General features: G+C 38.0%; 1 protein-coding gene and 1 long non-coding RNA gene across 31 annotated transcripts in view; one reads left to right on the top strand and one right to left on the bottom strand.

The window, feature by feature from the left end:
- LOC112662844 (uncharacterized) overlaps positions 1-9,475 on the bottom strand; it is a 171,812-nt gene extending 162,337 nt beyond the window's left edge. For 14 of the 18 annotated variants that reach the window (XR_007404301.1, XR_007404302.1, XR_007404292.1 and 11 more), the window contains exons 1-3: positions 9,318-9,475; positions 8,942-9,040; positions 7,224-7,395 (exon numbers count right to left, since the gene is read on the bottom strand). This is a non-coding gene — a long non-coding RNA (uncharacterized LOC112662844). Of the gene's footprint in view, positions 1-6,616; positions 7,003-7,223; positions 7,396-8,941; positions 9,041-9,317 lie in introns of those variants that run through there. The other 4 variants (XR_004807600.2, XR_007404303.1, XR_003138899.3 and 1 more) reach the window with 2 other exon arrangements.
- Positions 1-12,138, top strand: part of CNTN4 (contactin 4) — a 922,691-nt gene that overhangs the window by 867,839 nt on the left and 42,714 nt on the right. The gene's annotated exons all lie outside the window — the stretch shown is intronic.

Here is a 12,138-nt window from a genome sequence, read left to right as displayed (position 1 = left end):
ACATAGATTGGTAATTCAAGGTTTGAAACCTCTAGAAAGTCATCTGTGACATGCTCTAAGCCACCCTACAGCAGCAGCAAGCATTGCTGGCTGTGTCACTAGGTTAAACTAATTACCTGGAGGCCACCTTTGTGAGACACAAGGAGTAGAAGTGATGTGTTGGGCTCTGGATAATATAAACCCCACCAGTTACATTGACCAAGGCAAGGCTTAGAGCTATGGTGCTGTTCCAATTGGGCTTAAATAGCCTTCACTTTAGCCTATATAGTTTCTGAGCCCAGGTGACCGTGACCAAAATTCATAATCTCTCTGAGCCTCATTTTTCTAATTTAGAAAATAAGGCACGTCAGCTTCTTTTATTTATGTAATTATTTGTTTTCTATTGTTTTTGGTTTTTGGCCAGTAGGCTTTGATAATATATATACCTCCAAAATAAGGGTGTGTTTTTCTGTGTATGTGTGTGTATACATGTGTATCCAAATGTATTTTTCTTTCATATTATATTAATACTATTATAATAGCATGAGATATTTGGATCGCTATTCTCTATATTATAAAACTTCACTCCTACTACCTTACTCCCTTCTCATCCTTCAGATACCAGACCTCCCCAGTCTCCTTCAGAAATCTCTGCATATCCCATCAAAAGAAGTTTCTTCCTATTATTCCCTATTATAGGACCCTATATATTTCTTCTATATCACTTTCAAAATCTCAACATATGTTTTTATTTTGCATATATATACATCCATTACCTGTCAGCCTAACTAAAATGTAACATTTACGGGCATCAGAATTGCCGGCCTATACCCACAATCTTTAACATCCCTTGTACATAGTAAGTGCTCTGTAACTATCTCATGAATGAATGAATGAATGAATGGACTACATTTCCAGGTCTCCTTTTGCAGGATGTTAGAATCCTCATATTCTCACAGTTGATTCATACATTAGCCCAACTGGAAAGACCTTTTAAGATTTTGGAAGATATGATCTCATCTCCTCAAGCCCCTTCTTTTTGCAGAGGAAACTAAAGGAAACTAGAAAGGGGAAATTGCATATCCAAGCTAAGGCCCCGTAGGCTGTGACTCCTTCTACTTTACCATGTTGACTCCCAAAGGAGCTCAGCAAATTCTTGTCGATAAAGTAACAGCTGAGAAAATTAATAAGTTAATAGACCATGGAAAATTAGAGGTTCTCAGTGAGGTACAGTGAAAGGGGTATGGGCTCTGGTGTCCTGCAGCTTTCATTTGTATACCAACTCTAACCCTTTCGAGCAGCTCTGTGATCTGGGACAAATTAATCTTTAGCAGTTTGAGTTACCTCTTCCATAAAATGGGAAGCCCTGTGTGTTGCAAGAATTGGAATTATCTCTGTAAAGCACCATTCTCTCTGCAAATGCCCCTGGCATTTAGTAGGTCCCTTTAAATAATAGTCAATGTCATGGTGTTTCTATTCCTTTCACTGCCTGCTCCCCATTGCCTCCACTACCATTTATCCAAGAGGAGTGCCTCAAACTGCTTAACTTTGTATTGTAGTATAGTTCCCAAAACTCCAGCAGTGTTTCTGCAGCAGCACTGAGGTCTGAGAGATTAGTCACTCTCTTTTCAGACAAAGTAAATCATTACTTTATATCTGCTTCTTATATTTATGTTGTTTACCATTGTGCATGTATTATAAAACCCACAAATCAATGCTCTCAGCAGGCGAAACTGCTCAAACCTGCAGAACGTCTTGTTTTGTACTAGGTTTTGACAAACCAGTATCTGCCTGCCCTGAATTCTGTTTTCTGAGCAACAGTGATTCGGGCAGCTGGGGTCTGTGATTGATCTCTGAGTGACTTGTACTTTATCAAGGAGCAGATATGATTTCCCATGTATCTGATTAACCTTCTCTGTAAGATTGCCATCATTTCTGTAATGCCAGAGGATTATTCTGTGCTTGGAAAGATGGATATCAGCTTCTTTTAATCAATAGCCTACAAAAGGTGTCACCTGGCTCTGCCTGTGGTTATCTATAATGTCTGACTGAAAGGGTGCTGTCATTTGTCAAATAACCTGGTTTAATTTAAAGCACCTAGGAAGTGAAGTTGCCTTTATTTTAAAACAGTATGCAGAACAATACATTAGGTTAGTAAACTGTATGCTTGTTTTCTGGATGATACCCTGTTAGAAAGAGAGAATACCAAAGAAGTAAGATACTCCCTTATCCATCTCCATTACACAGGACTGGCTTGGTAACAAATATGTTCTCATGGGAGCAGGAGAGGAATAGGGGATACAATAGATTCTGTGCCAGCATACCAAAATGATGAAGTATCACTAGGCTGTCATATAGTTTTTCATCCAAACTAGAGTGAACAGGATGCTATTGATAGACTGGGACAACAAATAAACCAGGGCTGTCCCAAGGAAGCAAGGACACATTGGCCACCTGAAGTCATACCATTCTAATGTTGAGTAACTGGGACATATGGAGTTGATGATGTTTCTGTCGTACTCCTGCTCTAGGCCCTTGAGGAAAGCCCTTTAGGGTATAAACTAACCATCACTTATTACTCAGCCATGTATGGGATACATAGATCCATATTTGAGATAACAGCTCCTACTAGAAGAGAGCTGTTAATTCTTGGGACAGATAAGCTAAATCAAGTTCAGACAGTTTTCTGTCTACAGTAAGATCCTTTTTCATTGTCAGTTTAGGGAAAATGCCACTGCCTCATACTGAAATCTCGATTTAGAGATGTAGCGAGTCAAGCTGAAAACTGCCATTCTCCCAAATGAACACTGGGTGACAGGAGGAGAAATCTGTCAGGAGGCAGTTTACCTGCACAGACCCTCCAAAGTAAACAAACAAATCAGTTAATTTTTTTTTTGACACTCATAACAACAGGCTAGAGAAGCAAGTTTTACATGGTGAAAATTTTAGGAATCTTATATGGAAGTTGACGGCCACCCCAACCCTTTCAGTATGATGGGGAGGATTAAAATACACAGTGCTGTGGGCTCCTTCTCTTGGGCTTTGAAACCTACTTTTAAACCCTGATTTCATCACTTCCTTTCTAAGCTTCTGATTTTGCCTTCGTAAAATGAGAACAGTGCCTACTTTAGGAGTTGCTGTGAGTCTTACGTGGCATTATGTAGAGTACTAAGCTTATGACCTGACACATAGAGACACTGCAAAATGACAAGCCTTTCCCCTTCTAGAGGCAACTAGCTATACTGTCATAGTTAAGAACACCTGCAGATCCAGGTTAAAATTTCCCCTCTGCTGCTTACTCACTGTGTCAACTTTCTAAGCCTCAGTCTTCATCTTTGAAATAGGGACACCAGTGTCCACCTGACCTTAGTTTGTTTTCTCAATTTTAACTTTTCTCCATGGTTATATACAGACAAAGATTTTTTTAAAATGAAATAGTTCTAAAGGACTTAGTATAAGTAAGCCCTCTTGCTCCCTTTTTTCCCTTTCTCAGAGGCAAACACTTTCAACTTTTTGGGCTCCCCCCCCCGGTTTTGTATTGATTGTCTTAGCTGTAAATAATATCTCTCTTGATTCTTCTGTTTTAGGAATTGTCTTTTGACTTCTTATTATAGAAAATGAGTTTTTAACTGTCTTTCACACATGCCCATCCTCTTAATAAAAATAAATCATAATTCTGATTAGATTTTAATCCATAATTACATAATTATGACTGTGCAGTGCTATTCCCAAGTAAGCAATGAAACAGTGATTACTTCTCTTTTCTTTTTCAGTATCATTTTTTTTATTTCTCTACTATCTTTATGTTTGTTTACTTAGTCTCTATGTACATGTCACTAATTCAAACCCCAAACTTTTGATCCATTTGCAATGTTTTAGAAACATTATTAAACACATACTATAACATATGCATCTAGAATGTTTCTTCATCATTTTCTTGGGAATTCCTCTCAAATCTTTTCCTATTTTGGATTCTATATTGGCTGGAACTTATTTATTCATTCATTTTTTGAAGCATATCATGCAGTTGTTTCCTGAAAAACACTTTACTTCTCTCCCAGTTTCTTTCTTTTACTGTCACACTTAATGATAGTTTGGCTGGGAATAAAATCTTAGGCTAGAAATAATTTTTCTTCTGAATTTTGAGAGTATTGATCCATTGTTTACAAATTCTAACATTTCTATTAAGTCTGAAATAATTCTAATTTCTGTTCCTTTGTATATGACCTATTTTTTTTGTTTTTCTCTCTAGACATGTATTGACTATTCATCTGCATTGTTCTGAAATGTCATAATATTGTGATTGTGTCTAATTATGTCTAGTTAATTATGTCTAATTTTCTATTTTCTGATTGATACTGAGTAGGCCTATTTAGTTTGAAAATATATGTCCTTCTGTTCTGGGAAATTGGAGGTTATATTTGTTGAGAGTTTATTTCTTTCCTTTTGTTTACCTGTCCTTTTTATATAGAGTGGGTCTGTAATTTTATTTTCTATCCTTCTTATGTTTCTTTTTTTTTTTAAAGATTGATTGATTGATTTTTTTTTTTTTAAAGAAAGATACAGCGAGAGCACAAGCATGGTGCAGAGTGGCAGAGGGAGAGAGAGTCCCAAGCAAACTCCCCACTGAGTGCAGAGCCCAAAGCAGAGCATAATGTGGGGCTCCACGAGGAGCTCCATCTCACAATCCCTATCATGACCTGAGCCAAACCAAGAGTCAGGCACCTAACCCAATATTGCCATCCTGATGCCCTTATCCTTCCTATGTTTTATCTCTTTGTGTTTTGTTCTATACTCTACAGCTTTCCTAAGCTTTCTTTTCTAATTACTTTTCATCTCAGCTGTTGCCAGGCAGACAAAGGCAAATGACCAGGCTATACACACATCATACCTGCTGAAGCAGGATACCCAGGAAGAAATTCATGGAGACAATAAGCAGTAGTAGGACTATAAGCTCCCTATTATCCATGGCACTCTGGAGCAACCCATAGAGATCTAAAAGGCAACTGTCAGATAACAAAAGGTGATGCTGAACTGTGGGCTAGAGGGTTTCAGGCTGAAGGATTATGGAAGCACACCCACTCTATTGACATGACATGCAAACTAAAACTAAATTTGTGGCTGCTGGCATATGAGCAAGTGGCAGGAACACCATGTCAGAGCTCATAATTGGGGAAGTACCACAGCTTACCCTGGCATGATTGGGAGCGTCCAAGTCTTGGGTTGAATTGAATTGATTGCCTTAAACATTGGACCATGGCTAGTTTCCATGTGACAGTGCATAAAGCCTCCTCTTTTTCTAGAACCCATCCCACAGATTTATCGATTAGTCTTATTCAAGTTAATCTCTGCCTCTCAATTATCATGCCTCAAATTTCTAAGAACTCTCTTTTAGTCTCTGACTGTTCCTTATTTGTAGTATTGTTTCTTATCAATGAATGAATTCAACATCTCTTATTTCTCTGAAAATATTAATGATAGATTTTCTTTAATTGCTTTGGACTTGATATTTTATGTTAGAAGCTGTCCTCAGATGCCCAGTGATTTTTGGTTGTTGGCTTAAATTGAAGAAAGAGATACTAAAAAGCTAGTGAAGCTGTAACCCTATGGGTGAGGTTTACTGACTATGCATTCAATATGACTAAGCCATTTCCTTGGGGAATCCCCCCGCAACACACACAATATCAATATTTTTTAGGGGTTTTTTTGGAGGGGGGTTGATCACAGTCCCTAGAGAAAGAGTATTTAATCTCTTTCTTGGAGAGCAAAGATCTTACTGCCAGTGTTCCAGAGCCATATTGACAAGTGAGTTGGGAATCTCATCCTTCCCTATTTAATATTTACAAAATCCCTGCTACCCTCATTTGAACCTGGGGTCCTCTGGCCCAGAGAGACCTTTCTCTGTTATCTCCTTGGAGAGAAAAATCCCATGATACTTCTGGGGTAAAGAGGGTTAGTCACTGCATGGAATAAAGGAGAGGATCTGGGTACTTAATTGATTCTAAAGACCATTCATCGAGTACTTCCAGTGGTACTTCATGCAACCAATTCCTGAATCTTTGAGGTATATTTTAAAGACTAAGGCATTATGCTTCTTTTCTTGTCTGTTAACCACATACTTTCTTCCCAACAACCCCATTTTAATTTATGCCTCCCAACTATTCTCTCTTATGAGCTTAAACCTTTTATTTTTTTTAAAGATTTTATTTATTTATCCATGAGAAAGAGAGAGAGCCAGAGACATAAGCAGAGTGAGAAGCAGACTCTCTGCAGGAGCCCAATGTGGGACTCAATCCCAGACCCTGGGACCAGGCCCTGAGTCAAAGGCAGACTCTCAACCACTGAGCCACCCAGGCATCCCGGGCTTAAATCTTTTAAAGAAAATAATTCCTGTACTTCTGCTTAAAGAAGTTTTAGAGAGTTCTCAGAATCCTAATAGAGTTATTAGGAAGAAGAAATGAGATAGTTTATGGAAAGAAGCAAGGACAGTGACAAATAATCATAATAATTATTTCTGTTGCTTTTTTAATATTTTATTCTTGTAAAATTATCCCTGCATGTAAACTATTTTTGTGCAGCTTTATCTATATACCTAAATAACATAAAAAGGGAAGGCTCTGTGAAATCAAGACCTGTGTAATTTATATGATTTATTAAGGTCCCACTTGCCACTGTTGTTAGGTTATCTGTGTAACCATGATCATTCAGACTGAGCTTGTAAAAGAAACAGGGTTTGAATGTACATGACACCTAGCCACTAAAATGATGTGGATTCCAGATCTGTGGTTATCATTATATAAGTACACTTCTGTATTGAAATCCAGATCTCTTAATTGCTGGTAAATTCTACTGACTTCTTTTGAAGAATCAACTGCCTCTCAGAAGCTTGGTACCCCCTCCTCCCCACATGTACAATGTTAAGCAGTATGCCTCTGGGTGACCCTGTGAGGTACCTACAGTGTCTGTGGGAATTTGTGCTGATGCTCCCAAAAGCAGCTCTTAGCCTTGTGCGATTTCTGGCCCCTGGAGAATTATAAAATGGAAGGCAATAGGGGAAAACAACAGTTTAAAATTATTTCATGCTTTAAAGCCAAGATTTCACTAGCCTAAGCTGTGCTCAGACCTTTCATGTCCCTCAATGAAGTATATTTTTGGCTATGCCCCATAAACTACTCAAATAATCCATTAAGATAGCTGTAGAAATCAGCATAGCAAACTATCAGTGAGCTAGTTTAGTTATTCACCGGTTATTAATCTTCTCAGCTCAGGGTCATATTGTCCTGTCTTCAGCATTTTTCACAGTGTCTGATGATGTCCAGAGAGTTAATGGAGGTCCTGGAATGTGGATACAACAAGCATGATAATCTCTTGACTTGATGTCATTCTGGTGATCATCTTCAAACTTGGTGTGTTGCCCTGGTGTATGAGCAAGAAAGTGCATATGCTATTTATCTGGGTATTTGTACACTGTTCTGGCAAAGAAATATCTATGTATGATGATAATTTCCTTATGGTACTTTCACTAGCAACAAATTGTTTTGAGCATCTGCTGTCATTTTTAGTAGCTGTCAATTTTGTTTCTTCTTTGGCTTCCTTATAAAGTTGAGGCAGATTTGTCATTACTTAGAGACCCACAATATTTCTTTGAAGATTTATGTGGACATTTTTCTCTAGTAAATTTTGTTCCTTCCCTTGTCTTTGCATGTTTGGGGAACCTGTTTCTCTTTGAAAGTTCCTAAAGTTACACTACATGAAGCCAGGCACAATTGTGCTCAATTATGATGATGTGATAATGAAGATGAAGATGATGATGATGATGATAGATAACTTGTATCAAACACAATGTTCTAGCAGTATAATATGCAAAATAGGACTATCACAAGTTAAGAAACAAAGTAACTGACTTGCAAGTGACCTACCGGTTAAACCAATCAGCTAGTAAGTGGTAGAGCTAAAATTAGCATCCGTATTTCTAACTCCACAGCTCAGTTTCTTTTTTTTTTTTTTTTTAATTTATTTTTTATTGGTGTTCAATTTACTAACATATAGAATAACCCCCAGTGAACTGGAGGGTATTATGCTGAGTGAAGTAAGTCAGTCGGAGAAGGACAAACATTATATGTTCTCATTCATTTGGGGAATATAAATAATAGTGAAAGGGAATATAAGGGAAGGGAGAAGAAATGTGTGGGAAATATCAGAAAGGGAGACAGAACACAGCTCAGTTTCTTAACCTGTAAGAATCTGTTGTTTAGTCTAGAAGAGCAGTTTTCTACCTAAAATCTAGACAGCAGTTTTCAGTTTTGATCTGCAAGGTGCAGGTATCTACCTCTATACCTGAAAGAGCTTCCTTTTACTTAGCATTTCTGTCAACAGAAATATCACCTGAGCTCAGGTGGGGTATTATCAACCACTATAAGGATTTGGACATTTACACCGAATAAAATATGGAGGCAGATTTGTTTCTGCTAGATTCTTAGTAACAACTCATATTTATTATTTGGCAAGCTCTGTTTTCAGACTTTATTATTTTACTCATTTAATCCTCAAAGTACGAGGTACAGGCTATTATTCCTACTAAATCTAGGGAAACTGAGGCACTGAGAAATGAGGTATCTTCCCTCAGATTAACACAGTCAATAAGTGGTTGAATTAGAATTAAAACTCAGGAAGTCTGGTTCTATTGTTCACAAAGCTAATCCCTAAACAATACTACCTCTTATTCAAGGGGTCCAGTTTTCCAATATATGATACTTCAAAAATAATTTCTTTTACTCGGAAATGTTTTAAATCCATGTATTTTTGCTTCTTCTCGAGGTGGGCTGAGCTTCATTTATGGAGCTGTGTTCCATAAATAACCAAAACATTACAACCTTTGGGAGACTGTGATAATACAGTCTGATGCTTCCTTTTTGGCCTTCCCAAAGCTGCTTATCATTTTTCACTTGAATTCTTTTCTCACCTTATCAAGCTGGGCTCCATTGGATTCTCATTTTCTTTTCTCCCTCTTCTAAGTCTTGAGTTCTACAAGATCTCTGGTTCCAACACATCATGTCCCATTCTATCATAATAAAAAGAAAATTAGGCAAAGCTCATTTATACCTAAACATTGGCAGCCACCCAAACATCTCTTTGACAATAAATTGAAGCAAGCAGGGAGCTGCAGTCATATTGGAATAGAAATCAGTAACTTATAGGGCTTTACAGTCAATCAGACTTGGGGTTGAATATTTATTTTCTCCCTCCAGTGAAGTCTGCAACCTTGGGGAATATATTTAGGCTCCTTAAGGGAGCCTTGGCTTCATCTTTTGTTAGATGGTGATAATAATGATACTTACATCATAGGGTAGTAAAGTTTCACTGCTGGTGACTTACCCATCCTACAGACATTTACTGAGCACCTATTGCATCAGTAGCTACACTATGTATAAGGTATCAATGCTGAATAGGAAAGACATGTTCTCTGCCCTGACAACATTTACATTTCTGTGAGGTCATAAATGCAGGTATTTAGCACATATCCCAGCACATGGCAAACACATAACCTATGTAAGATGCACTGATGGTAATAATGGTAGAGTTCAGTCATAGTTGGTCATCGTGGTAGCAGCACCATTTCACCAAGAACTTGGTACTTGAAATGATACTTAAAATCTACAGGACCTAGGCATCCAGAGGAAATCTCCTTGTTCTCTGTTTTTTTCCTCCTCATGTGAATAATGTACTAGGTAACCACCAAACAAAAGGGAAAATGCTTAATAAGCAGATTTCTTAACCACCTTGATGAATACACTGCAACCTTAACCCTTGGTTAACATAATAAAGGTAAACATTTTAACAATTTCTTCTAAATCACCTACATTAAGTATTCCATTGACATTTCCAAAAATCAAAAGTGAATGAAACCAGGCAGCTCTGGTGGCTAAGCGGTTTAGCGCTGCCTTCAGCCTAGGGTGTGATCCTGGAGACCTGGGGTCAAGTCCCACGTCGGGCTTCCTGCATGGAGCCTGCTTCTCCCTCTGCCTGCATGGAGCTTGCTTCTCCCTCTGTCTGTGTCTCTGACTCTCTCTGTGTGTCTCTCATAAATAAATAAAATCTTAAAAAAAAAATGAATGAAACCTCTTCTAAGAGGAATGGTCATCTTCATCATTAGCAAATAGCAGTGATGTCTATTTTTATCACCCAACCCTAAGGAGGCTACATTTTCTGTATTCCTGTTTTACCTTCATTTGTAGCTAGTGCTTTAATGATTCTTTTTGTGTTTGCCACCTTTCTGATCAGTTTCACAATTACTCCTCCTGGGTAATTTTCCAGTAACATCCTTTCCTTTTGGAATGCACATTTATGCAGTCCTCTGACTTGAGAAGGGAGGATATTGTTGGTGCATGAAGTGTCTTTGGTGTCTTTGGATTTAGCTGCTAGCTTGAAGCATCTGGCAATCGAACATAAACTCCTGTACTTGAGCATTCATGCTTGAACCAGAAATTACTTTGTCATCTTCACTGGGTTTTATTAAGCAGCCAACAGCTGTCTTGGAGCTATGACTTACTACAGTGAGCTTTTTTCCCTTAGAATGTCACCCTCTTCTTATCCTCAGAATAAGTCTCTCCTTTTCCTTTTTTCCCAAAACAAATCTTTGGCATCAATAGTAACAGTAATAATAGCATCTCACACTTGGATAGCACTTCATGGTTTATGAAGCATGTTAAAATCCATTGACCCAGTTTGAATTTCATAATCTTCCTGGGATGCCAAATACTATCACTTCCAAAGTACAGATGAGAAACCTATAGCTGAGAGACGTCAAATGACAGACATCTCAGTGGTTACAACCACCTAGTTGGTGCTATTTGGCCAAACCTGGAAATTCAGTTTTTAAGACAGTACATAGATTGTTTTATATATTTCATCATGCTGACATTTTTTAGCAAAACTATGTCAACATCAATGCATCACTAAAAGAAATGCCATTTACTCTGGCAGAAATAAATCCCAGCCACCATTTTGAAATGAGTTCTGGGTCTGGGCTTACTTTAGTGAATTGAAATTCCAGCTTATTTCTAGTCCTGCAGCATAGTTTAGAAGCCTCCACCCTGGATAAAAATGGCAGTATTCTACTGGCTGCTATGTTGTGCAAGTGAACATTGTTCACTGTGTGAATGGTAGTCTCTAAGCTTGTACAAAATAGCTGGTCCCAATATGGTAGCAAATGCAAGACAATCTCTTTGAGCCTATTTGCCTCCCTACTAATGCAGAAACAACTCCCATTGGGGTCGATCTTAAGTTAGAAGAGATTTGGAGAAATGGATGCGAAAACTGAGGAATGATCTACAATTGCAAATGGCCATGTGCCTTGTTTATCCAGCCTGCTTGTACAAATAAATGAGTTGATTTTTTTCTTACATATCTCTCCATGAGTATTGCTATATTTCATGCTGCAGCATTTTGCAAAGCTCTGTTCACTCCTTTGCACCAAAGTTCAGAGAGACACCCTAGGGACATGGCATGAGTCATGCAAGCAATGTATACATACTTGTTATAACTTAGGCTGGAGTCTTGTCTCACTTTTTTCCCTAACAATCAGGAGCTATTAGATTCTAATGGATTTTCTAGGATGTGAGTACATTTCCTGTAAGGTTTTCAAAGATTGAGGAATAGACAGTTGAATGCATACAGCACACATACACACACAAACACACAAACAGTCCTAGGGCGGTTTGTGTGTTTGTTTTAATTCAAGTAACATGTTTCTGGAATGAAGAAGTAGTTTTGTTTTGTTTTGTTTCCAATTAATCAAGACCTAGCCAGAAAATTGTTTCTCTTTTTGTCTTTAATAAATCCCTTTCTAAAGTATCTCACCAATTTTTAATGGTGATCTCCACTCATTTTTAGACAATATTAGCACTAGAGTGCTTCACTAACCATAGCAAAGCCCAGCTGTCATTGTCGAGGAGAGTCAGCAAAGATGAAGAAAATGGGAACTTAGGATCAAGCTAGCACTCTGACTTAAATTCCAAGCACACGTTGGGTGGTAGAACAAGATGCAACTTACCTGTAAATGACTGTATTTACACTGATGCAGCTTGTCTAGGAAAGGTTTTCTGTTTCAACATTCTGAAAACCCTAAGAGGGAATGTTGTTGCTCCACAAAAGGATGCC

This window comes from Canis lupus, chromosome 20 (genome assembly GCF_003254725.2).
Source record: "Canis lupus dingo isolate Sandy chromosome 20, ASM325472v2, whole genome shotgun sequence".
NCBI classification, from domain to species: domain Eukaryota; kingdom Metazoa; phylum Chordata; class Mammalia; order Carnivora; family Canidae; genus Canis; species Canis lupus.
This window is presented reverse-complemented; position numbering and strand designations above follow the sequence as displayed.